Source organism: Corvus cornix, chromosome 4A (assembly GCF_000738735.6).
Source record: "Corvus cornix cornix isolate S_Up_H32 chromosome 4A, ASM73873v5, whole genome shotgun sequence".
Lineage (NCBI taxonomy): Eukaryota > Metazoa > Chordata > Aves > Passeriformes > Corvidae > Corvus > Corvus cornix.
This window is the reverse complement of record NC_047058.1, coordinates 4,483,148-4,510,992: the sequence shown is the minus strand read 5'-3', so window position 1 is coordinate 4,510,992 and position 27,845 is coordinate 4,483,148. Positions and strand designations below refer to the sequence as shown.

At 44.0% G+C, this 27,845-nt stretch overlaps 2 long non-coding RNA genes across 2 annotated transcripts in view; one reads left to right on the top strand and one right to left on the bottom strand.

Moving 5' to 3' along the window:
- The first annotated feature begins 433 nt into the window (after window positions 1-433).
- On the top strand, window positions 434-15,349 carry LOC109145012. The gene is made up of 3 exons (XR_002046131.1): window positions 434-621; window positions 2,702-2,828; window positions 15,271-15,349. It is a non-coding gene; the product is annotated as an uncharacterized LOC109145012 (long non-coding RNA).
- Window positions 11,562-27,845, bottom strand: part of LOC104691318 — a 38,164-nt gene continuing 21,880 nt past the window's right edge. The window contains exon 4 of the long non-coding RNA XR_002046132.3: window positions 11,562-19,955. This is a non-coding gene — a long non-coding RNA (uncharacterized LOC104691318). The remainder of the gene's footprint in view (window positions 19,956-27,845) is intronic.

Genomic DNA, 27,845 nt, shown 5'->3' with positions numbered 1-27,845 from the left:
TCTAAAGGAAGCTTTAAGGAAGTTAGTACAGGTGACTGGCAAAAACCAGGATGTGGTGTTCCCATCTAAATGACTCCACAAACAACTGCAGTCAGCCATGATTCTATTCCTCTTAAGACCTTGACATGAAGTGAGATATGATTCTGAGAGGACTGATGGTAAAAACTTCCTTATCAGATGAATAGCAACCGAAGGGTCTCACAGATTAATGAATAACAGGATCTGACAAACGACTGCAGCAGGATAATCAACAAATAGCTGAGCAATTAGGGCAAAATGTTCATAGAATAGATAAAAGGTAGAAAATGGTAAATAATCAACATGAAGAATGGTGAGTAGGGGCTCAGGTAGTATATCATGGGCTCCCAGGAAAGAGCGCACCTTGGGCTGCGAGTGGGATGGATCTGGCACTAGCACAAATAAAGGCATTTCCATTGTTTATTAGTTCAAGTGAGTTCTGACAATGTCAGGCACCTTCATCAATCACAGCCAAAGCTTTGGAAAGCAGAAAAGCACTAAGCCATAAGGAAAGATGTCTTTACTTTTCAGATGACAGAAAGGAGTGAGTGTTAACCATCACCAGACCTGGATCAGCACAGAAACAGGGATCTGCTGTGGTGGGTAAGAATTGCTCTTCCAGCTGTGTTGTGCATCAGTGTTGCTGAAGCTGGGAACAGGGCTGGGTGGTGTTGGGGTCTTTCTGTTCCGCCCACGATGCGTGCACAGTCTGCATGCAGTGTGGTGTTGCCTGTGTTTCACACTTAGAGCTGTCGGGGATGCTCCCTGAGATACCCACATCTTCTCACTGGGTTGCACCCTCTCTGTCAGAGCAAAGCACTTTCTGTGGGCAGGGCAGATGGTCAGTGGGGTAAAAGCAGTACTGGGCAGTAGCTTGGGCTGGAGGTGGAGATCTCTGGCCGGCATCCCCGATGTGTCTGAGTTCCCCGGTCATCCACGACTGGATATGTACAAGGATGGCTTAAAGCTGCATCAGCCTCACTTTCCCAGAGCCAGTCATGCTTTCCTGTGGCTGGAAGAAAAACACTAGCTCATCCAACAGCTTGAAAGTCCTTATGTTTTATTTCCTTTTCTCTTCCTTCCATTGCACAGTCCCATCCACTTTAATTTAAAAGTATTGCGTTCCCCCTTTCCTGAGAGGCCGGCGTGTGTCTAACAAGCAGTGTAGACACAGCCATGCACTATTGTTCCTGTCACCTCTAATCACACAGCCATCACCATCATGCTAAATCCCTTCCTCCCTCCTGCCTTCCTCCGGATCACACCACATCCTCCCTCACCCCTCGTGGCAGCCTGCGCTGCTCTTTGTTTCTCCATCTTCGGCCCTCCCCAGCCTGCCCAAGCAATCCAGCAGCTCTGAAGGGGAAAACTGCCTTGTTATGGTGGAGGGTCTTTTTCCTCTCAGAGGAACTTGTTTCTTCTGCCATGAGCTAGGATGTCTTGAGAGGAAGCAAGCTAAAAACGTCTTTGAGCAGCCTCTTCTGTTCTGCCCTCCTGGTGCAAGTTGAAAATGAGAAGAAAAGGGGTGGGGGGGAAGATTAAAAAAAATAAAGAAAAAGATCTTCAAAAAGGAAGACTCTTCCAGAGCCCAAACAATCAACGGACGATAGGAGATCAGGACTGCAGCTCCTGCCGGACGGGGAAGCCCTCGGTGCGTGGCCCGGGTGATGAGCTGAAAAGCTCCCTGCTCACGCTGCAAACAAAGCCTGGGCAGAGGGCAGAGGTAAAACCAACTGGGACCCGGCCTTCTAATCAGGCCCACGCTGTGAGCTCATAGCATTAATCCAGCGCCGGTGACACCGAGGCAGGAGGCCGGCGTGACCCCGAGCCCATCCAGCGCTGGCTCACACTACCCGGTACTGCCTGTTCCATTTAATAAACTCCATTGATATATTTAATAAAGACACCTCACACTTCCACAGTTTCATGTGTGACCTCTTTCTGTTTGCTACCAAAAACACAAAGTAAGAGAGTCAAGGATCATTAGCTGACGAGGCAAAACTGCCCCTTCCCCTGCTCTTCTATTTTTCTTGTGAATATCAGGTGCTTGGGAGGCAGCGGTTGCCTGTAATCCTTCCTGTCTCCCTTACAGAAGGGACAGACTCCTGTGAGAGCTCGGGAACAAGTTATAGCAGAAGTGCCTGCAGTTTGGGCAGCTCCAGCCCCGCTCCTGCTTCAGTCAGACTCCTCGTGCCATAACTCCTTTCCTGCCCAGAGGCTGAGTCAATGGGCCTCAGAGAACCTGTAGGCTCTGGGTAATGCTCTCAGCCCATCTCTGCCCAAATTTTTGGCAAGGAAGAAGGATTTGCAGCCACCAGGGACCAGAAGAAAACCATTACCACCCCTCAGTGAACCTCCTGAAGGTCCCTGGCTGTGCTGCACAAGCCAGGGGACTTTGGCTTCTGGAAAAAGGTCATCTGCCTCAGCAGAGAAGAAAAAAGATGGATCTGTACCTCTGTAACTTCTTCTAGGCAGGCTAAAGAAAAATGTGTAGAAAAAATGTATGGTTTAAAACCTAAAGAGTCAAGGAACAATTTGGTAGGTTTTAAGTTTTGAGCTTTCTGGGGGGTTTTTAATTACTATTTTATTTAGTGGTTGGATTTTTTTTTTTTTTTTTCCTGCATTAGAAGTAGTGTCAGTTGTCAAACAAGACTCTGGATTGATTTGGGTTTTTTATGTCTAGCTTTCAACATCCTCAAAGGCATCTAATTGTTCAGGACATACTGAGTATCTGCACTTACAGAAATCAAGCCTCGAGTGGAACTCCCCTGAAAGCCAGGCACCGGGAAGCCAAGATTAGTTTTCGGAAAGTAAGTGGTTTTCATTTTTTGGTTTCTCAAGGACTCTTTCAAGGGCCAAGCAGATGGCTGGGAGATCTACAGAATGGAAACCTGTGGTTCTAATGGGGACACAGAAGTGTGTGTGGAGGGGGTTGTTTGTTTGGGGTTTCTTTTAGCTAAATTGTCTTTTTGTTTGACAGTGATTTATGCTATTTATGCAGCTGGAATGCCAGTGCATTTTTTTCTATGTGGACTCCTCCTTTTCAACAAAGGACTGAGAAAATTGCCACACTAATTCTAGGAGCTTCCCAGCAGCTCTGAGGCATAACCAGAGGAGCAATTTCCAACTTAAAAATACAAAGGCAAACAACAGAAGAAAAGCACTGTTCAGTTCAGAAAGCAGCTCTGGCTCCATTCTCAGGGAGGTTCAGTGGAGATGTGGCTGGGTGTGTGTTGAAGCCTCAGCTGGTTTTTCAGGAGCACTGGGGGCTGTGTTGGCCTTCTGGCAGAGGTGACCTGCCTGGGAGAGGCTCCTTGTCCCCGAGGTGTGAGGGCTGTGGCAGAGGGAGGCAGCGGCTGCTCGGGGGTCCCCGTGTCCCCAGCACCAAGCCCCGCTGGCCCCAGGGCCTGGCGAGCCCCAGCCTTTGTACCCTGCTGAGGGCAAGCAAAACCCAGAGCGGGGCTATCAACTCCTGCCTCACCACTGGGCTGACCAACCTGCCCTGTGGCGTTAAGGACATAGTGCTGATCCTGCACCAGCACGGGGAAACTGAGTCACAGGGTAGGGGTGGTCCCTTCCTTGGGGAGCTCCACGTGTTCCCGGGGATCCTGCGCCCACTGAGCATGGCTTTCACTGGGGAAGTGCACAGACACCCCCTCATGTTTGCATGTATTTGCTGGATGGCTGTCCCACACATTTTCCTTGCTAGCCTGTCATAACCATTACTAAAATATGCTTATCTCATATATGCAAATAGCAGGATATTTATAAGATTCTTTGAAATTTCCATAATTGTGCTGTAAAAAAAAATCTCTTTGCTTATCTCACAAAGTGTTGTAACCACAGTGTTACTTTTATTGAAATCCAAAAATCACTCAGCAAAATAAGAATAGTTAGAAAACTGTCAGGTTTTTATATTTTTGAAATAGAAGGGAAAGAAAGTGAGCAAACCAGGCTTTATTATTTTAAATTAGAAACTTTAATGCTCACCAAAAAGGATATAAACTGTAAATGTATTTTAGCAGTTCCTAGAGAAAAAGGGAGAGGTTTTAATAATAACATTGTGTGCTCCTATATCATTTCCATTAGAAAAATCTTGGAGCACTTTCAGCTTATTAAAGAATGGAATGCCTCAGAAGGCTCTTGGGAGGTACCATAGAAAAGTAAAGTAGCAAATATAAATCCACATTATTCTCCATGCTGTGATTACCTGGAACTTCCCAGCCATCCTGGGAATGCACTGCTCCCTGTCACAGCTCGGGGCTGCCAGCCCCTGGCAGGGACAGGAGCTGCCCATGGCTCTGTGAGGGGCCCCACTGCTCCAAGCTGCTCATTTTGTGGGTGAGAGAACCAACCCATGGAAGGATTTTCCCAAATCTTGTGTCCTGCCCTGTGGGGACACACCAGGAGCTCTGCAGGGATTCCTGTGCCTCCTTTGGGGAATCCTGAAGGCTCTGTGGCCTCACATGAGTGGGTTCCTCACCAGGTTCCTCACACAGGAATATGTCGAGGCAGGCTCCAGTGAATCATCCTGGGAATGATGTGGAGAGGACAGAAAAATAAGATATTAACCTAAATTTAGCGAGAGTCATAAAATGTTCACTGGAACAACAAAAGGAGGAAGAGAGGCTGTAAAGGTAGGGGGTATTCTCTGTTCTGATGAAGAAAATAATACTGAAAAGTCCCCGGTGTTTAATTTCAGGAGATACAATAGACCGAGCGAGTGCCCAGAAGAGGAACAGCGTGTTAACATATCTTAGATAAACAGGAGCCAACTTGTTACCCTGACAGAAAAACGAGAGAGCCCATCAATGCAATGGGGGAGAATAATAAATTAAAAACCAGATGGTTCAAAGATGTGATTGCATCTTCAGCTTCAGCAGGAAGGAAGAAGGGGAATACATATGTTTTGCAGGCAGACCAGGAACACAAAAGCTGGGAAAAAATACAAGAACAGGAGAGGCAGGCTCATCATAATGAAATTAATTAAAAGAGCAGGACCTCAAGTTATTTTAGGTCCCAGTGGTAGAAACACCAGAATTCCAAGCTTCATTCTTCATTTATGCATAAAGTTTCCTGTTTCACCCATGCTCAAAAAAAGACCTCTTCCTTTCTGAGCTAGATAGTGAGTCAAGGCAGATGGGAATTATTCTGAGCTTGGAGAAAACAAAGAAGCACAAATTAATGGCTTACTGGCAGAAAGGCAGTTTAAAGCACTTTGCCAGAGCACATTTTATTCCTACATTTATCCTACATACATATTTTTTTCTTTAATTCTGTTCAGCACAGAAATGCATGACTAAGCAGAGATACATATCTGCCTTGTGCATAGGCTGGAGGGAGCATTAAAACAAGGAAAAAGCAGACAAAAGGAAGGGGGAAAAATCTGTAATGGCTGGTGCAATGACTTAACAACTTGCTGTGTGTCATTCAGCACACAGAAAATAGAACAACCCCATCTTGCCAGCCTGAACTCATCTCATCCCATCATTTCTGTGTGGGTTTATATGCATCTGCCTGCATTCTGTCACACATTCATGCACATATGTACATGCACACCCGTATCTTACTGTTCCACATGCAGAAGCCCTGATTGGGTGTGGAGGAGTCCTCATGGCCGTGGGGACCTTGGCCAAAATCCCGCTTCTGCCATAATAGGAAGTTTTGACGTTGGCTTCAGAAGTGGCAGGGTTTTACTCCAGCTTCCTTTGCAGCAGTAAAGCTTTAAATCTGCAGCAAGGCTCTCCCTTGCCCAGGATTACATTCATCCATTTCTGTGAGAAATCTGGAAATTGTTTAACTGTGCAAATTTATCATGCATAAACAATTGAAGTTATGATGTCGATAATATTTCAGTCTTAATTTGGCAAAATGATGGAGGCAGAAACTCAAACTGTACCTGTGCTTGAAGAGTGTTGATTCTTTCATAACTATTAACTCTCAAGACCTCAGTTTGATATCCCTTGGGAACAGATTCCCTCTGCGCTTAGCGTGTTAGGAACAGGAGATCAGGAGGTGGAGGCTCAGTTCTTGCTATGAGACTTTCAGCTGCTTTCTTAGATTCCTGTCACCTCTTTTCCCCTTGTGTAAAATTAGGATAATGGCATTTCTTCATACGACAGTAGCGTAAAGCATTCATGTCTAAAATGCTCAGGTGGAAGGTGTTACACACTTCAGAGATTATTGTTTATTACCACGATTGCTATTACTGATATTTCTGAGAGTTTTGCTCTCACATATGTAATAAGGGTGAAATATTATGAATATTTTGCCTGATTTTGAACTTAAAACCAATTTTGTTCTGAATTAATTCCTTTGAATAGAATTATTCCTGAACTACATCAACTGGGGACCAGCTGCTGACCTCAAGTGTCTAAGAACTACAGATAATCACGGATGAAAAGAGACAAAAATACATTTTATCTAAGAAGTATCTAATGTTGTGATAGAAACTGAAATTAAAGTATAATCCAGAGAGAGAGAGAGAGAGGGAGAGAGAGTATTCTTTAATTAAAATCAGCTACCTCAAAAGATGGATTTTCTCAGGAGTGAAATTTGCACTGTGCTGAAGGCTTTCCACTTAAATCCTTGATGATGCAAGGAAAAAGAATTCTCAGGGAGTAATATTGGCATTAGCAGATAGCCACATGCCACTGCACAATAAGGAAAAATCTACCGAGAAAAAGACATATGGCCAATAGAATGGAAAGATGGACAAAACAGGAAACTCCCAGAAACACAGACACATGATTATTCAGCAGCAAATGAATAGTTAGGCAGAGGAAGAGACCTGAGATAGAGACTTGAAGATAGAGGAAGAAAAATAAAACCAGAAGCAGCAGAGATCAATGAAAACAATCAGCATTTTATGTTAAAAGGACCGAAAACAGGGCTTTAGATAACGTGTTCCCAATGATCCATCACCCCTCCCACCACCACTGCGGCAACTCCTGCCATGGAGCTCCTTGCCATGGAGCAAGGCATGGAGATTGTATGGACCCAGCGTGGGAACAGCAGGTGAGAGGCACAGCGTTGATTTGGGGTGGTTCTGGGGCTGGCAGGCAGGGCCCTCCCCAGCCTGGAGAGATGCTGCTGCTGCTGCTGCTGCTGCTGCTGCTGCTGCTGCTGCTGCTGGCAGCGGGTGCTGGAGGGGAGCGCTGCCCACGGTGCCTTGGTGGGAATCCCGCTCCCTGCCCGCGTTAGCTGCCATCACAGATGGCTTCCTGCAATACAGAGAAGGCTCCTGGCAAGGCAGTGTGCTGGATAACTCTAGAACTGGCTGTGTGGAAGTATTACCTCGCAGCAGCACCCATTCACCAGCATTTATTCCATTGTGTGCAGCAGAGTAGATTCGAGCAGCTACTTCACACTGGTTTCCTCGCACATGCAAATCTCTCTTGCATGAGTCTTGTCTGACAACCAGGTGGGCTCTGTGAGAAGTGGTTCTGCTGCACTGAGGAAAATGTATCTCTTTTTTTAAAATCTTACTTTTTTTCTTCCTTTTTCAAATAAAATATTTCAGGGCTAAAGTGGAGAAGCTACTGCAGTGGTGTCACATCTCTGGAGAAATGGGCAGGGGTGTGGACAGCAGCAGAGCACCTTCCCTGTGCTCGGAGCACCTTATTGCCAGGGAGAGGATACACATAGCTCCAGTGCCTATAAATACCTTACAGCTTTGCTCTGTGTGATGCAAATGTTTTTGTAGAAAGGGCCTAAACCCAAATTGTTAGTCTAATATTGGCCACGGTATTGCAGCCAGGCAGGATGGGATATGTAGCAGGGACTTCTTAATGTGTCAGATTAAAAAACCTGTGCAAATCTTGGCTGAGTTCAGGTTCCCAAAGAGCTGATGTGGATTCAGGACAAATTTCAGTTCAAGCAGAAGGGTTGGCTAATCACTAAAATACATCATACAGGTAATCTGGCTCACAGTCCCAGACCTTTAGAGGTATTTTAATACCCACAGTACTCCGAGTGCTAAAACAGCTTGGCCAAACTTGGCATTAGCTACCAGCAGCTCCTGAAAGGAAAACAGAACTCGCAGCAGTAAAAGAGCGAGGCCTTCTCGGTGCTGTGACTTACATGGGAAATCAGTGGATCATCCTGAGCTGAGCTCCACGTTCCCAAAGCTGTGGTTTCCCATGGCAGCTCTCAGCACTCCTCCCTGGCACAGCCCTGCCAGTCCTGTGGCACAGACGCCGCGGTGCCGCGAGCCCCCGTGAGCGCGGGGCTGGGCGCTCGTGGGAGAGGAGAGGAGAGGAGAGGAGAGGAGAGGAGAGGAGAGGAGAGGAGAGGAGAGGAGAGGAGAGGAGAGGAGAGGAGCTGAGTCCAGCCATGGTGGTGCATGCTGGCGAGCAGTGTTCACATATTAACAGATTTCCACTCAAACTGGCAAATAGGAATGTCTATGTTAGAAATGCTGTGTGAAAGCCAAGGCAACAAAAGTCAAAATGTGCATATGAGAATATGTGGCACACACAGTATATGTCACAATGTTTACCATCACTTCAAAACATGCACCCGCCCACAGTTCTTCACTAGCAGCATCCTGGAACTTCTCCAGTTGGGATTTGCTATATGAAGCAAAAGTCAATTAAAATCAGCCATTATTGTACAGATCATGAGATCCATAGTACGAGATCCCATACTCATCCCAGATGCTCATTAATAGCAGTGTGCTGTAAACAAGTCCAGGACAATTGCTTGGGGTTTGTATACTTTTCTGATTGCTGTGTTTGCTCAGTTAACATATAACATTTTTAAATGGGTTGGATTAAAATTTTTAGCAAATATCAAATTCCCCAGAAACACAGTTCTGTTGCATTCTGGAACTGTTTCAAATGTAGGTCAGAGTCAGTAAGTATGTTTAGCTAATGAAAACAGAGGCGGGGGGAGAAGGATTTGGGGAAAGGGAAATTCTGTCTACCCAGATTGCTAGAAGAGCACCAGCTCGCCCACCTCCTTCAGCAGAGCCTGCTGCTGGGTGAGGTGTGGTGACTCATCTCTGCATCACACGAATCCCACTTTTTTAGCCTGGAAAGTCACCACCTGCTAAAGGCCTGGTGTGCTTGGTTGGGTTCTCTCAGTGTCTTGAGGAGCTCTTCCATGTAGTTGGGGAAATGTGATGTTCCAGGGAGGTGAACAGTGCAGTCCCCAGTTCAGAAGCTCACGTGCCTGTACAAATCCAAACACACATTTGTTTGTGAAGAGTTACTGGGCTGATTCAGAGAAATCCACGCAAGAACGGCCTGGAGCTGAGATCATTCTGCACGGTGGGTGGAGGCTTCCAGTCCTTCAGGTAGAGCTGAGCACCAGCATCCATCTTCCAGCTCGCAGGTAAAACCCAGAATTACAGGTGAACCTGACCCTTCATTCTTGCTCAGAAACAAAGCACTGGCAGGGCTTTTTCAGTCAGACAAAACATCAACTCAATATGAAACAAACATCTTTGTTTTGGAAAGGGATACCCCCACCCCTACACACACACAAATGCACACACTAATTTTTAGGGCTGTTTTATAAACAAAAAATCTGTAATTAGAGCAATTTTATTTGCAATTAGCATGGATAAGTTGTTTGCTTTAGTGCCAACATCTGTAGCAATGGAAGTGCACTTGCTCTTTTGTTTTCAACTCTTTCACTACCTCTTTAGTTTCAAGGTGAGATCAGTATCTGGAAAAATGATGTAATTTATGCTGTTATCATTTTATGAACTTCAGCAAATCTACTCCTGATAATGTATTATAATTATACTGGTAATCAGAACTGGATTTGAAAATGTAGGAAGTCTGGTGCCAACTGCCACTGTGTGTCTGACCAGATCAGAAAGTGAAAACAACAGTTACTGGCATTTATTGTCAGAGGAGCTTCAACTCAAATTTGCAGACAGATATGGACTGCAAAAATTAAATGGTTGCTCATTTCACATGTATACCTAATTTCTGTGGATTTTGAGGCTGGCATCCTAACCTCTGTCATGCTTGTTCCCATTTTCTTCTCAGTTTTCTTTTAAGACAAGCTTCCCTACTCTAAAGCCAAATGCAGTGTTCCCTGCTGTGATGGATTCCTTCTTTTTCCTTCCTAATTGGAGCCATTTCATCAGATCGAATTTTGACAAAGATAGTAATTGTCATCCAATTTTAAGGCAATGACAAGATCAATATGAATTCTCAGATGACAAGTATTATTACTGGGTGAGCACAAAGAAACAAAGAAAACGAAAAATCCATTTTCCAGGGATCAAAACAGAGGCACATGCTTGCCTTGATCCACGTGTATGTGAATCCTGTTACAACAATAGAGGCTGTGCCTGTGGATGGATGGGATAGAACAGATGGCCTTTGCCAGGCAAATAGTGCAGGAAAACGAGCACCCAGTGCTTTAGTACATTGCAGCTTGGGTAATGTAGGAGTCAATTAACTTGCCACCAAACAGGCTTACAGGGAAAATTACCCACAGCCCCATCTCAGAGAATTCTGCTCCTCCTTAACATTTTGTGCTCCTTCTGTTCCCCAAATGTCAGGAGTAAATACCCAAGAAAATCCTATTTCTTTAAGGTAAATATATTCAAAGTATATTTATGTAGGCAGAAGTACTTGATTATTTTTATAACATTGTTTAAATGAGATGATCTGATTAGTTAATGGCCCAAAGGGTTCAGACAGAGTTCAAATAAGGATCTAAAATGTGTAACAGCATCTTCAGACGTTTTCTGCACCATGTGGTTTTGGGAGAGATTCTGCCATGTATGCATAACTTGCCAGATACTGTCACTTTGTTTTAGTAGGTTCAGCCTGCAACAAGACATTTCTTCAAGGCATTTGACCCTCAGAGGTCAGCTCTTGTTCCATATTTGCTACTCAGTGTGCATCCAGGTTCCCACTGCAGGGCTGCTCTGCACATGCTCATCTGGCTATTGAACCAGACCTCCTGCTTTCCCACCCCCAAAGCATTAAATCCAAGGAATTAGACCCTGCATGGGTTGGTTTTTTTCTTTTGCAGTATTTATATTCAAAATACATTTTAACTGAGGAAAGGCAAAATAATACATGGTTGTCGTGCTAATTGGCAGCTGCTATGGGTAACAACCATGACAAGTTTCAGCTCTGTCCACTTCAACCCAGCCAAGTCATTAAAGGTTTCCAGGCAGAGAATTGGGTTATGAAACTCAGTATATGCTGGTAGCTATGCTGGTGCCCCTGCATTGCTAAGCACATTCTCAACCATCCAAATGCAGGTTCAGTAGGATTATGATCCGTGGAGGAAGGCCTCAGCCAAGCACTGAAAAGATGTTTGTGAGCCTCCAAAATATAAATAAAATATTTACAAAGAGAATAATTGACTTTTGATGTTTACTTCAGGCTATGGTTAAGCAGGCAGTGTCTGCACTAAGCAATGCAGTGACCACCTGCCACAAATGCTGTGATATTTGACAGATCCTTTTTTGCCAAGAACTATAATTCCTATTTAAATCTAAATAGAGGAGCCATGAATGCAGATTTCTCATCACAAAGACGCTGATGTTAATCCCCAGTACAGAAAAATAAGAAAAGCCAGAACGTTTTATTGGATTTTATATGGAAGATAATTAAACAGTATTTCTTCTTTACTTGGTATACAGCATCCCATCAACCTTCCTGCTGAAATTTGTTTATAAAGAAAGCCAGAAAGTTTTATTACATTTTTATGTAAAAGAAAATTAGCATTTTGCGTATTTGAACTTACATTAGAATTACAAAAAGCGGGTAAACAAAAAATGACCAAAGAGCGATGAAAATAAACAGGAAAGAAAAAAAGTAAAGAAAGCATAACACATACTCATACACACAATTTCATATTCTAAGCATGCAAACCAAATAAATGCTTGTGTGCATATGTATGTATTGTATACATTCATACCAAGCAGTTCCGAAAACCTAAGCTCGTGAAAGTGAGGAAATGCTAGAGCTAGGCCCTAATTTGGCCTTTTTGATTGTGTGCACACGAATGTACGCTGGGGTTTTTTTCCACACACACACCCCACAGAAGGTGGTGCAGTGTAGGCAGAAACTGGCTGTGAGAATGATGTAATCTCTCAGAGAGCTGCTATGCAGGAGCCTGTTTCTTTTCTGCCCACAAGCCAGTTTGGTATTTTGGATGTACCCAAGGAAGTTCTCTTAGCATGTTTCCCAGCAGGTGGGTGCTGCCAATCTGAGGCTGTACGAGAATATGTCTGAGGGTGCACTTAAAGCAGGCTTATTAATGGGGGGGCAGGGGGGGAAACAGGGGGGGCTGTATCCAAGGTTGCCTCCTCGGCATTTAAGAATGCTTCACTTCAGCCTGTGCTGCCATTTACTGCATTATGTGATGCATGTGGATTTTCCAAACAAAAGATGTTTATGAGGAGAGTATATTTTAAGATCCCTTTCATGACTGCACAGACCCCTCTCCAAGCAGATGGCCTGACAGTTGCAAGAAAACTATTCATAAGCCAGAAGTAGCATTTAAAATTCTTTTTTAAAAAGACAGTTTGTTCTCCACGTACATTTTAAGCAGGTACTAATTCTGTCCATGGCAGCACCTTCCCCGACCCAGCGGCAGCAGCGCAGCCCAGGCTGCCTTGGACCTGCGTCCTCCTGGGTGCTCCCACCACCACCCCAGGTATGGGCACCACTAAAACTCCAGTTCCACTGCTGCTAACTTGGAGTAACATTGGAGGTACAGCAGTTTCCCTTTTATACCCAAAATAGGTGGTATCCACAGCAAAAATATTTGTTTAGAGTACGTAAGGGTGTGGAAACAAGAACTTTCCAAGGACGTGGATATGTTTAATTCCATTTTCGTTTGCAGCCTTGACTGTTACCGAGCTGTTGTTGACGATCTTTGGGGAAAATAACCAGCTGAGAACAAAATCAGTAAACCTGAGCCACTTCACCATTACTAAGTTCATGTATTCTGGGAGAAATCTGAAGCAATGGCTTCATACAGCTGCATTTGCTGACCCTTTTAATTGCCTTCTACAGAACCTCCTTCTTGAAGGAAACGAGCGCTTCCATATCATGCGCTTGATAAATAAATAATGCCACCCCTCCGGAGACAAAAATTCCATCTCTAGCACAAGGACAGGGACTAAGCGTCCTTCCACTTTGGGGAGATGGTTTGTTTTTGCTTTTCCTTCACCTCAGGAACTGGGGCTTATTATTTGTCACATCAAACACATTTAGAAATATTTCTGAGAAATTTGCCTAATATCCTGCAGCAAGGAGTTGCAGGGTTGATTATACACTTCACGAATGTTTTCAGCATTTTTCCTTCACCTTTCCATGCATATTTGTGCTTCAGAGAAAACAGAATAAATAGCCCCTTCTCTCTGCTTCTGTTATATCATCTTTTACCCTTGTGTTTGGTAAACTAAACAATGCTAGTCTTTCTAATCACTTTTTTCCTCTCATGTTTAATCATCTTTGCTGCACTTTTTTGCTGCAGAAGTACATACATGTGGGCATATACACCCTGGAGCAATCAAAGTCTTCTAAGACAGGTTTTAAGGCTTCATAGAGATTTGCTCTTTGCTCCCAAAACAATCCCTGTTCATCTCATTCTAAATTCACTTTTAGAAACAGGGTCCCCTGGCGCAGGTGCTGAGATGTGTGTGCAGATGGGCAAGTTTAAAAGTGAGGAGCAGGACAGGGAGGGTGGGGAGGCTTCACCTCATGCTCAGCCCAGTGAGCACCAGGGCAGCCCAGACCTGCTGCAGAAACAAAGCCAGAGACCGGACCAGGGTTAGAAATACTTTGTGCTGTGTGAGGATGAGCCTTCCTAAGGCACACCTTTCAGACAGAGAATTTGTAGATGGTATTGTCTCATCTTCCTGAGGCTCACCTCCACTCCAGGCTGCCTTTGTCCTTCACTCACCCTGCAGAGCACTGCAGAAGCTCTGTGAGCAGTGATGGTAAGAGTAGATCTGGTGCTGCAGCTCCACTCAGCCCAAAAGAGAACATGAAGGAGGAATAAAGGAAGGTGAAACCTCGAGGAGAAATACTCTCTCCAGTTAGGACCAGGGTCCTCATGGACATGCAGTCAAGGAGGCAGGCGCTTCTCTTTTGGCAGCCTTTTGTTCTCTGTCCTGCAGAAGCTTTTTGCTTGTTCCTTTCTAGATCCAGAATCTCTGTGTATTATAAAGGGCAGAACTTTTCCTGGGGAAACACAGCACACCCTCCATCGGGGGAGTGGACTGGCTGTACATATGTTAGCTGAAGACCAAGGCCAAATATGTTTTGGGTAGGATTCCCCCAATCTAATTTGAGCCCTCCTACTTTCCTTTCACTCTTAAAATCAAACTGAATACACCTTGTCCTTGGGAAGTTCTTTGCTAATCCTGTTTGTAGTTTTAAATGCTATGTAAACATTTTCATTGTGGATTAATACACTGCTTCAAAGCAGTGGAGATTTTAAGATTGCCATTAATTCAAAGAGACTTCTGTTACTATTACGGTTCTTTTGGAAACTTCATTTCATTCAATGCCCTTTTGAAGGCTTTGCACTAGAGTGCTAAATGAATGCTATCAAAGGCCATATTAAAGGGGATTGTATATAGTTGACCAGGGTTCATGCCAGGGCCTAGTTTTAGACAGTATCTTACATTGAAAATATGATTCTTCAATTATACCTTCTATTGCAGAAATGAAATTACCTTGAATGCTTGGTGTAGGAGGCTTATTTCTTAGAATACAGTAGTAAATGGTCAAATGCTTCCTCACAGTAAAACATATCTGATTAAAAAATGAGAGAGAGAGAAAAATGTGAAAATCAAAATCAGTCATAAGAGCCCTGGGATCAGTGAAAAGACAGCTTAGACAAAGGCTCTGCATTTGAGTAGCCCAAATAATTCCAGGATTGTCTGAATGCTTCAAGTAGAAGTGTCTAAAGAGCCTAGTGTTCTGCCAGCTGATTCAGGATGCTGCAAAGGGGGATCAGAGGGCCAAAGTGAATATGTAGAAGCTTTTAAACACATTCCCACTATTCATGGTAATCAAAGTGATTTGCAAATACATCTTCTTAGCAAGACTTAACATCTTTGAGATCACAATCGTAAAAAATAATTGATACAATTAGAGGTATGAAGCTACGTTTTGTGTAACTGCAGCTATTCACATTTATTACATTTCTAAGTGTTTTCTTGTCTGCTTTCCCAACTCATAATGTACATCTGATTTATTTGGAGAATAATAGCGTTGCAGTCCTTCCCTGGTTTTTTTTTCTGCAATGTTTTAGGTGTGGCTTCACCGTGCAGAGGGTCCAGCCCTGCAGGGCCACACCAGGCCTTGGCCAGCCTGCTCTGGCAGGCAGTGCTGGCACCTTGGGCTTGGCGTTGATTGAATTGAGTGGCTGCTGCTGCTGCAAATACACACAACCTACTGTGGAGCTTCCAAACAGCCTGCCTGCCTAATTCCAGGATTACAGCGCTTAAGGACAGGTAAGGATGATGAACAAGTGGAAAGGATCTTATGTCCTTACATCCACAGGGAGTTTTGTGCCTCTGTCCCGTTGGCATTACTCATGTAAGCCTCTCATTCATCCACCTTGGGAAGACTGATTTGCTCAGCCTTTGGTGTTCTGCTCAGGTTTTGATGTGCTAGCTGAGGAAACTCAGTGATTGCTTGTGTGTTTGGGAATTAGTTATGAATTTAGACTGTATAAAGCAATCTTGTGGACTCCTGCTTCATTAGTAATCCGATCTGCTAGCCACTGCACTGCCTTAGTTCACACCGCGGGTGCCATCGCTGGAAGGAGCGGACACTTGTGTGCAAGGTGGGATGTGGACTTTCACCAACTCTTTGCATTAAATTCCTGCCATCCTCCTCTTATGAGGAGGGCAGCTTATGATGAGAGGCCAGAGCACAGAGAAGTGTTGTTCTCCCTGCTGAAAACTTGCCCTATGAAAAAGAGTCCATTGATTTTCTTTCCCAGAGAAAGCGAGTCAGAGTGCAGCGGTCTGGCTTGCTGGGCATGGACGTGCACCCTGAGAGTCTCATTCTCCTGCTGTCTTCAGAGACAGAGTAAAATGTCCCAAGAGCTACAGTCAAAAAGCAGAACACAGGAGTGAAGTGGTTATTTTCTTCTTTTCGCCAGTCTCCTTCTTTTCTTATTTGTAAACTAATTAAAATTGTTCTTAGGAGTATACAAAGCAATTTGATACCCTGAGCCACCACCTGTAGGAATCTTATTGTTTGGTAAAAAAGGAATTATTTTTGTTTTCCAGAAGAGACCTGGATAGGACAAAGAAACATTTCTATATTGTATGCATTAGCAAGAAGGATTAGACAGGCTGTAATCTTGGTCAGTCTGACTTCTACAATTATGGAAAATTACAATGATTGATGTTAGTTGCAATTTATCTTATTGCACAAACTGGTACAGGATGAATCTTCCCTTTTGAAATACATATTTCACTAAAACTAGAATACATATGAAGTAATTTCTTTTTCTTTCTTTTCCCCATCAGATTGATAATAGTCTGTGTAGGAAAGGGCTGAAAAACACAAAAAGAAAAAGTTGGAGCTATTTGAATTGTCATGGCAATATCCTAGATTTTTCAAGAAGTTTGGTTCTGTTTAGCTAGTCACTTTAATTTTCCTTCACTAACTTGTCTCCATTCTCTGCCACAATGATAATTCTTTATATGACTGTCAGCCCTTTGCATTGTGACAGCTTAAATTAATGTTTTGATATTTCTCTCTTTGTAAGAATACAACAAAGAAGACAACTGCCAAGGATAGGACAGAAACTATATGACTGCAAAACAGACACTGCGCACCAATAAAGCCAGAAGGAAAAATGTTCATGTTATTGCCTTGTTAATAAGCTTTTGAAACAACTGATCCTGAAGTCGTTGAGTTCCCTAGGCTAGTATGGCCCTTGTGCTTCATCTGGGTTGTGGGAAACTTCTTCCGGGGACCTTGGACATTTCTGGGAATACTTCAGCCCGGTGACGTTGGGGTGGTTTAATACCTCAGGCAGGCTCATTCAGCCTCTGGTACTGCACTAACCACAAATGTAAGCTGTGGTGGATTAGCCTGTTTTACCCTCATAATTATTCCACTTCTGCACAGTGGAAACCCTTTTGCAAACTAATACATGTTCATCTCATTTTTACACACCACCTCTCCAAGTGTTAAGAGGATCAATAACGGGAATTCCAAAAGGAAGGTGCAGGAGGAGTTGGAAGGATTTGATTTGGCACTTACAAAAGAAATGATGAAAAGGAATTGTCTTAAGATTTTGTGGAGGTTTATACCAATCCTTATCTAAGGTTCAAGGCCTTTAGCAGTGTCGTTCCTGCTCTTAATGTATGCTTCGAAAATCCCAACCCATCTGGCATTGCCGTAAATGAAGCTTGACTTCAATGAGCATGGTGTTTTTCAATGTTCTTTAAAAAATCCTTTTAAAAAGATCTGAGATATTCAGATGCAGTTTAATGTTTCAGTATAGCTGAGGATTTCATTATTACCTTCTCTCATTTTTATCATTTTCCGTCTGTTTTTCCTCTCACACATTCCTTCAGGACCTGGCCTCACCTGAGAGATGAGGAATTTAAATGAAAGTAGAACAACAACAAAAAAAAAAATCGATTAATCCATTCTTTGTGGCAGAAGCCACCAGATGATGCTGTTACTCTTACAGCTTCTTAGCATGTGAGCAAGATTTCAGTTTTTGAAGGAATGTTGCATTGTTATTAGCTTAGTTTTACAGTAATCCTCCGAGAGAAGCTACCAGCAGAGTGTTTTCTGCTGTATTCTCTGTAGGATGCAGTTCTTGGGACAAATTACTTTCCTTGGAGTTAAATGTGCAGTGCCATGCTGCAAAGTAGTGTGCTCCAGAAGGAGGAGGATCTTCTGTGATCACTGCAGGTACCACTGTTACAGGGTAAAAATAATAATTTTTTTTAAAAAATCATAAAATGGGTTTCACTTAGGTCAAAGTCCACATTACTTTCTGTTTTACCAACAGATCAGTGCCAAACCCCCGAATTCTGTCCCTGTAGAGAAAGAAGCGAGAGTTGTCACAGATGGAACACACTGAAGAAGGAAAGGACACTCATCACTGCAGGTGTGCTGGGCAAAGTCCGAGAGCCATAAGGAGTGCACTGTTTGGATCTCAAACCATCCCCTGACCTGTGCCTCTCCCTCTTTAACAGAGAGCTGGTCCCAGAGAGCTTCAAAGAATAGATCAAAAGTGTGAGCTGTACTATTTATCTCAATGGACCACAAGTGCTGAAAGCTAGAGATGAAAAATTTAACATCAGATTTGTCAAATATTTCACTGCTGATGGGATCATTTTAGCAGAAATGACCAATGGCAGTGCTTATCCATCAAATTGAAGGTTTAATATAAAAAATAAATAACATGGGAGATAGGGCTTCTACTGGATGATTCATTTATGCATTTTAATTAAAACACTTGATTGTTTAAATGCAAATGAAGCAAACTCAGAAATGCCAGCGCATTGCATCAGCGTGCTGAAATCCCAGCGGCAGCAGGGGCTGGGTTCGCTCAGGTGTGAGGATGGTAGTGGAGCATACGGGAAAGTTTCACTGTCTCTGCAGAAGGTATTGCCACCAGCTGCTCCTTACTCTGCTTCTACCAGCAGGAACAGCCCCACAAATGAGAGCTCCTGCCCCAGCCAAGCTGGGCCTGGACACTGATCTCAAGCTGGGCAGTTGTACTGAGGGGCACATGCCAACGTTCAAACAGTGCCAGAGCTGAACAAGGTAAGATGAAACCAGACTAGAGACTGCCCTCCATATACCTGAGATTATCTTTGCCCCGGGATTTCCAAGCTGGACCACCATTTTATGTGAAATAAGTTCTGTTTATTTTTTATAGCTCTTACAAGAAAGAGCAAGCAGGCAACACACAGAAACCAAGCAAGCCCATTGCAGAGCTGGTGCATCCAGGCTTCGCTAAGCCAATTAAGCAATCGAATAAAGGCCACAGCTGAAATGGACTCAACAGATCAGTGAAATCAAATGGTGAAAATTAATATACTAGGAAATTAAATAAAAATTATAAAGTTGAGACTGAATTTGATTTGTTGGTCTTGGGCTGGGGATATTTACAGGGAAGCTGTTTCCTTTGCAGTCTGATGTTTGTGTCCATCAGGTGCAAGGTTTGTGCTGGTTTTTCACAAAAGAGACCCTCTAAAACAAAGGGTCTGACCTGTTCCACTTAAGGAGGAGGTACAGCCACCACAGTGCTATCAGCAGCTCTGCTTCACTATTTTCTGCCTTAAGTCTCCCTGTTGTAACAAGTTATTAGCTTGCTGTTCTGATTTTCCCTTTCTAGCATAGAAAACCTTCCCATAGAAGTGACACAGATGACAGCCAAATCAAGCAGTAACAGCCTTGGGAAAAAAAAAATAATAAATGCAGAGGAATCTTTCTAATTATATGCAAGATTTACAGAATTTAGTGTTTACTTTTAGGGACCTGTATGTAGTGCTGTTTCTCCATTATAGAGTGCAAGTATGCGAGTGTGTCTTTGAGATAAGGCAGTATCATCCTGGTATAGTGAAAAGGAAATGAAAAGAAAGAGTTCAAAATGCTTTATATTTTGGGATCTTCACTTGTGGTGTTGACAGCAGCTGCAACAAAGACTCAGGTTGAAGACAACTTACAATTCATGTTGAACATCTCCGTGGCATTAGCACAGCCAGTAACAAGTCTTTTACCTCTTTCCCCGTGGATTGTACAGTCAGGAGAAGGAAAAGCTTTATGTCCAGAAGCTGTCCACGCTGCCTGGGAATGAATGTGCTTTTTTCCATCTAGATCCTCACTTCTTGCAGAATCCTGCTCGTGGTGACTAGGCCCAGACCTGGCGATGGATGATGTCGCCCATGGAAGCTTTGAGCCGTGCGGTTACCAAGAGGAGGGCTCAATGTCTGCCAGTCTCGTTGCAGGCTGCTTGTCAGAGAAGCAGAGATATGGAGAGCAGGCTGTGGAAACTTACCCTTGCTTCCTGGCTTAATAAAAAATATTGAGTGGATAGGACAGTAAAATACATAAAAAATAAATTCTTTGTGAGTTCTTCCACAGCAGTTGCTTCTTCACCTTACCTTGGGCACTGAGTGCAGGTAAATTCCTGTCCTGTCCCAGATTAAATACTCCTTATTTTTTGTCCTGTCAGGCTAAATTTTGCTCATAATTAGGATTTTTCTAGGTTCAATTCAAACTGATTGCAAGGAACCTTTGCTCTAAAGGAGCAGATTTTCCTTTGAGCACAGGTTGGACTACCCTTGGGTCCAGGGAACTGGGCTGCAAGGTCTGGGCTGCCGTTTCCTTTGGGCCAGAGGAGAGGGCACCTGGAGCATCTCCTGCTCTCACCACATCCTTCAAGCACAGTGTGATTGACCACTGGCCAGGGCTCGCCACCCACCGTACCCAGGAAAGCCACATCAGGTTATGTCCCTGTCCTTGGCTGGGGTCTGGAACTAGGTGGTCTTTAAGGCTCTTTCCAACCTAAACCATTCTGTGATCTAAGAGCTGGGACTTTGACAGGAGGCGGGAGAGGGGGAGGAAAGGACTTTTCTCACCACTTGGGTTGGACACCCCCAAGGACGTGTAAATCCCGAAGCCGTCTGTGCCACGGCTCAGCTCAGAGCATGCCAAAGGCTGCTGAGGGAACTTCTGTGAACAAGTCTTCCCCAGCATGAGAGGTGAGCTGCAGGGCCAGGCCTTCTGTTTGGGCAAAACCCAACACCACCGCTGAATTCAAGACATAATTGAGGTTTTGGCAAAATTGCAACACAGCTGCCCAAGGTCATCTCCAGTGAAAGTAGACGAGGAGGTTTACACAGAAGATGTTAATTGGATTTTCGTTTTCTCTTTAGAAAGGTTTAGAGCTATCAGATCTCACCCCAGTACAAGCTGCATGAATATGTCCAATGATATTGTGAGCTGATTATTGTTCATTCTTAACGGCCTTCCATCTCCGTAACAACGGTATTAGCATTAATATTGTGCCCAGGGCTCTGAATATGGATACTAATGGAACTCAATCAGCTCTTAAAGAACAAAGGATCTCTTTTACATGGCACCCTGTGACTGTCAGAGGATTGGATTAGCAACTTGTCAATCCTCCGGTTCGTAGTGCTTTTCTGATGCACTCTTGAATGCTTGGGTAGTACGTGGAATTACATTATCTGAAAAATTAATACAAAACATTAAGTGAAAGCTATGTGCTATTCCCTCCTGACCTGATTATTCTAGATTATTTAACTAAGTAGCCAGCATACTCCCTAATTTAAGTGCTGAATTTCTACCACACAAAACGTTATCTTTTCTCATAAAAGAAGCCCACGAAAAGAGCAAGCTCAATTGCCAATTATGCTTCTTCCATGAAATCTCTTCTATCCCCTTCAGGATAGGTTTGGGTAAAACTATAATTGCAGTGGATAAGGAAGATTAAGAAAAGATGTAAATGAAAAATGTTATGTGTTGGCATCTGATTGATCCATTTGAAAGAAAGAGGAGAATTTGACGAGATGGTAAGGAGCTCACAGTTTGCTTCGAAGGAACCCAGCATTTTTTTAACCTGTACAGGGTGCTGAGCTATAATTAAGAACGGCAAGTCAGTGAAAAATCTATTTAAACTCCTGACAGCTTCTCTGCATTAGCATTTTTGACATCTACATTCACTCTGGCAAATCACTGATGTGGTTTTTTTTTTTGAAATTATATTTTTTATTAGCGTTCTGCATATAATAACAAAGCAAAAATGATGTTGCAGCCTGGACAGGTCTTTAACTCAAAAGCTCAGCATTTGCATTGTGCTTAATTAGCCGTCTGATTATTGTTTTATTCTGAGAGAAGTTTTGTAAATGTGTTCTCATCTATAAAGCATCTTTAAGGGGAAAACACTGGTTTGATACTGTTAGTTGGTGAAAACTATGGCAAACACTGAATTACAAACAGTGTGATTAATTGATGTCAAGATACTTATCTCTGTGTTTTAAAAATTATTATTATTATTACCATTATTACCACCATTATTACCATTATTGCTGTAATAATAATAATAATAATAATAATAATTATTATTATTATTATTATTATTATTATTATTATTATTTTATTTTGGGTGAACTTTGAGTTATATAGGTCTTTCCCATTAAGGAAAGGCAAGGGAAGAACATGGCTCAAGCCTGGTAACTTGTGTATGGGTATAATATTTTCAAACACATCAACAGTCTTCCCCAAAGTGTGAAGAACTTGTGATAACCTTTAAGTCAGATGCACTGTGAATGTGTTGGGTTTAATTTGACAGCAAAGAAATACCATCATTAATTAGAATGCTTTCAGATTAGTGTTTGTCTTGCATAATTCAACATTTGCCAAAGTTCAGGAAAGATATGCACTAAATAGAAATTATTACTTTGATAGTGCTGCTACAATTCCCCTCCTTATTTTTAATATGGCTTTTTAATTTGGGTAATGAGTATATATCACTAATCATTTTGAAAGCCTATTACCAACACCAGCCAATTCGTCAACTTGAGTTAATAGTTTACTTTATTATAAAAATTGGAACTGGACACAGTTGTGGAGGACTGAAGGAAATAAATAAAATAAAAAAAGCCTCCTTAGCAGATAACCTATTTTCCTGTGTGCATAAAATGCCCCTTGTTCTGTCAGGACTTGTTTTCCCACTGCTGGAACTCCATTGGTAGCCATTAAGCTCCTACTCGAGACACATTCTACTGCAGGGCATTTGGAAATTAAATGCTCAAGGAATTAGAAGAAGACGGTCTTCTCCCATACTTAATTTTCCCATGTATTATTAGTAGCTGCCTCTGCACTGCTAATGCCCTTCTCCCACTGTGTAGGCATGAGCTGGCAAGGTCATTTATTTTTTAACGTGTTTACTGGAAAAATGCAGTTGCATCTGAATGATTGTTTTGGGAAAAATAAAAGTCTTGGGATGAGTCATAAGTGAAGAAAAAAAGGTCATTTGAGAAGATTTCAATAAGGGAAGAAATTGATAAAGAATATGGAAATGCATTCTAATTAGAATGAAAAGTTTGAAGACTGCACCCTGTAGTGAAATTAGTGTCTGCAGCAGACAATGCTCCTCATTAACAAATCGGGACCTCACTTTTATTACACTTAAACCAAGATTCTTCACTGTGTCCTGCCACTTAAAAACATGCATCAGTGACCACAACACTCACCCGTGGCTGTTCTTAACCCATGTCTGCATTTGTGAGCAGAGAGAAACTCTGAAAGAAGCCCCAGTCGAATGAGGGATGCTACAGAGATGGAGTGTATTATGCTGGAACTGAATCTTCCTTTGAATGGTGGAAGAATAATAAAGGCCCTGCCTACTGAATCATGCTAAACTGCAGCATTTATTTATTTTTAGTACAGTTTTATCTGGTGACAATGCAGTCATTATAGCCTTTTGTTGTTAAGGTGTGTGTATATTTCTGTTTGAAAACCTCAGGATAAGAAAGGCATGAACAGTAAAGCTTTTAAAATGAACCCCATCCAAACAGTCACAACTCCAGTTCCCCCAAGTTCTGATATTTTGTCATTACTCTGGGTCGTTCTGTGGGAAGGAGAGGAGCAAAAAAAGGAATGAGCAAACACCCAGAGAAATTTAAATTAGAAGCCTTGTCTTTAATAAGATCTTGCTTTGACATTAATCCCTGTCTGCAGCTGAGGTATTGTTTGCCTTTGCTGGAGTCGAGGTCCCATTCTCCTGCTCCGCTCCTGCCTCCCGAGCTGCCCTCGAATCGCGCCCGGCGCTGGCGATGAGTCAGCCCAGCAGGGCCAGCACCAGGCCCTGGAACACAGAGCTCTCACAGCAGCTGCCAGCAGCCCAGGTGAGCGAGAGCTAAATATACACCAAACCCCAACGTGGTCCAAGTCAGTAAGACGTCGTCTCAGATTCCCCAGTGGAATATTTCACCAAAAATCAACTATTTGCACACAGTGAGTTTTAACAGATTTCCATTTTCTGATGAAAACTAATTTCCCTGAAATATGGTGAGTGGTGGCTTACTGCTGCTTACAGCCCACATGCTTAGAAAGCAGAAGCTGCATCTCCACAGCTGAACCAGCCCCATCTGTCCCAGCGGCTGCCCGTGCCCACAGCGTGTCCACCCATCCCTGCAGCGCTGCCAGCACCGGGGCTGGCTGCCCGTGCCAGCCCTGCCATGCCAGGAGCCAGGGACTGCTGTGCCAGGAACCTCACCTGAGCTTCCCCAGCAGCTCCTTGTGCCATTCCAGCCACAGCAGCAGTGCTGGGTAGCCATGCTGATCCCTTAGAGACACCTGAAGGCCCCTTCCAGGACCTAGAAGGGCTAAAAGAAAACAGGAGAGGGATGTTTTACAAGGAGCTAGAGTGACAGGACAAGGGGAATTACCCCCACTTTGGGGGTCATACAAGGGCTAACCCTCTTTAAACTGAAAGAGGGGTGTTTATGTTAGATATTAGGCAGAAATTCTTCCCTGTGAGGGGGCTGGGGCTCTGGCACTGGTTGTCCAGAGAAGCTGTGAATGCCCAACCCCTGGAAGCGTCCAAGGACAGGTTAGACAAAGCTTTGAACAACCTGGTTGAGTTGAAGTGTCTCCACCCATGGCAGGGGCTTGGATGAAGGTGATCTTTAAGGTGCTCCAAACCATCCTGGGGCTCTGTGATTCAGCAGGGCTCTGGCACTGGCAGGAGGATGATTTCTCCAACACCAGCATCTCAGCCCACCCGCAGCTGGCAGTGAGCAGGTCTCTAACAGAGAGAAAGCCTGACTAGCATAGCAAGAGGAGGCTACTTTTATTTACTTCTTTAGTCTCGTGAAAGAAAAGGGGGGCAGGGTGTAGATAAAGGTAATAAACACCTCCAAGCTGTGGCAGGGTTTGAAGTGATTCTGCTGTTTATGGTTTCTCCTGGCTACAAGTAATTCTGTGTCTGTTAAATAGCCAGCAGCGCCTTCACACAGATAGGGCTGAGTCCCACGGGCAGCAGGATGACAAAGAGGAGCACACAGGTACAAGGCAGGCATCCATCTGCAATCGGCCTGGCTCCTCTGCTGTTTATGAGCTGTGTTCTCCCCATTCCTACACTTGTACTCCACAGGTGTCAGTGCTGCAGCTTCAGGGAGCCCTCCTGTGAGTGAGAGCACTTCAGACCCTCCAGACACAGAAGAGCGAGGCTTTACATGCCACGGCAGAGCCTGACCCCCCCCCACACACACAAACACACCCACGCCTACAGCCCCCAGCCTCACAGCGCTCAGAACTCCTCTCCGCTCCCCAGTGTTCTTGCTGTGCGGTGCTGTGAAGCCATTTGGGTAAACATGTGTTAAAAACACTGATTTTTGTTACCTGCTTTGTCAAACAGCTGCAAGAGTTCACCTGGATGAGGTGATCTTTGGGATCCCTGCTGCCACAGGCTGGCAGAGCACAGCTGGGCAGGGGCCAGGGCTGCGCCTGCGCTGTGGGGACAGAGCTGGAGGGGGGATGCTGCAGAGCTGCAGCTAATTACAGTCAAAAATCATAACTTTAGACAACTCTAATGTTTGCAGCTGGAAAGACTTAAAAGCTATTTGCCTCTAATCTCCCTCTGACAATCAATGAATTGAACAGTAAATGTTATTAGACTAATTTACTGTTCATCAAGAGTAAGAAATGAATAAAATAATTTACTATTCATACATCCAACTGTGTGACATGTGTACAGATCAGTTTGAATGAAAACGCAACATTAGGGTTCCAGTTCTCCTCCCACACCTTTTTTTAATTCCAATTTATCTCCATTCTCATCCTAAAGCTGCTCTGGCTTTACCCCAGTGGCAGAATGACCACATCTGTTTGGATGCACATCTGCCTTGGTACATGGAGCACTTTGCTTCTTGCCCAACCATCTCAGTGTTTTCCACTAAAGAAAGCAGCCAAAAACAGTACAACTCTAGGAGAAACCCCTGCTAATTCACACTACTCCCTGTGAGAAGCACTTACCTCCAGTGTTCAGGTACCTCCCATGAGGATGCTGCAGTTGTGCTGCATCTTGAGCACCTCATCTTTCTGCTGTGGCTACCCTGAGTATTTGGGAGTTTGGAGCATACAGGGAATAAATTGGATTAATTTTTCTTTCTAGGACAAAACAGGGATGGTGTTAGACATTGTAAAGGCTGGAAAACCTGAATATTCTTAGAGAGCTTGGCAATATTCAGGTGTGGATAAAAACCTACCCAAAAGGTCCGCAGCCTCTCTAGTCAAATATTTTAGATATTAAAGACAGAATATGACATCACTTTCTGGCTGCCACAGACCTGAGCACAAGGAAAGCACATGAAAAAGTGTGATCTAAAATGGCTGGAACTGAGGTTCTCTGAGGGGCTGGTGTTAGCTCCTGACATGGATGCCCTTCCAACCCGCAGTGATGGTTTCTGGAGTCAAAGCTCTGGGCTTCCTGGTGATGGTAAGAGGTGTGGCAGCCCTGGTGACTTTACCTTCAAACCCAGCACAAGACTGATGCCCTTCCTATTGCTTCTCCTTGGCTAAATACATTTTCTCTGCAAGTTGCACCAAACAGGAACAGTTTTTAGTTCAGAGGAAATACCTGATAAGGGCACACATACAGCTTCTCACTTCAGCTGTATAGTTTTACCAGCACCCCAAGAGATCCCACAGTTCTTGTTTTGATAAACAAATGCCACCTACCATCTGCCATCTCCCATCTCCCATGGCATCTGTCAGGAAGCACAGGTTGGAGAATTCTTCCAACTGGAAGAGTCTCAGCTGTCTCTGCACTTCAGCACTGCCCTTTGGTGTAATTGTAAAGGTGTGTCCACAAGCTCTGAAGTGCTGATGTTGAAAGGAAAATCTGACAAAACCAAAGGTTCAACCTTGAAGATTTAGGATTGCTTTTGCTTTTAAAACTATTTACAAAACCAACAACAAAGCAGAAAGTACGGTTTTATCTTTTTTTCCTGTTTCTGAGCCTATTTCTTCTCAGGACCTGACAGTCAGGCTCGTGTTTGTCCTAGTCACACACCAGCACCAGTAAAAGAGGTCCCACCAGCCAAATGCCCCTTGAAGTCTCCCAAGAAACTCCTCCCTCAGAACATCTCCTCTCACACACATGAAATGTGGGACGGCCTCAGCAAGGTTCCCCAGCATGAAAACTTCCCTCCCAGGGTGTCACCCATGACAATGAGCCCCAGAGGCAGTGATGCTCCAGTGGAATCTCTCTGTCTATCTGCTGTCTGTCTGTCTGACTGCTCAGCACTCCCCATGAGGGCTCAGCAGTGGAGGGGGGAGATGCTGATGGTACCACGGTTCCCATCCCCGCGTGACAGGCAGAGGGGGACACAGGGCTTCCTCTGGAACATGCCACAAAGGTTTTGGGGTCATCTGGGGCCATGGATCTGTCCACCCAGCTGCCCCCCAAGGAGAGGAGAGATAATTTGTGGAGCATTTCTAGTTGGTGGCAGCACAGTCATTAGGGGAGAGCCATTACTGTTACAATGCTAGCACCAAACTGTGCCAGAGGCTGGCTGTGCTCAGGTGGATGGTTCATGGAGGAACACGGGGATTATTATTAACCTGTGCTGGATGTGGGGAGGACACCTGAGGAAAGATGCTGCTGCCCTGTGGGAGCACAGTCCATGCCAGCAGAGGCTGGGGCCAGGCACAGCTCCTGCCCTGCAAGGCAGAGGAGTTGGGCTGCGCAGGGCAGAGCTGACGCTGAGCTGCAGCCAGCTCTGCTGTCTGTGCTAGGCAATGTTTAAAAAACAGAATCAACACATCAAATGATCTGTCATGTAAGTTTTCCATGTCAAGGAAAATAGC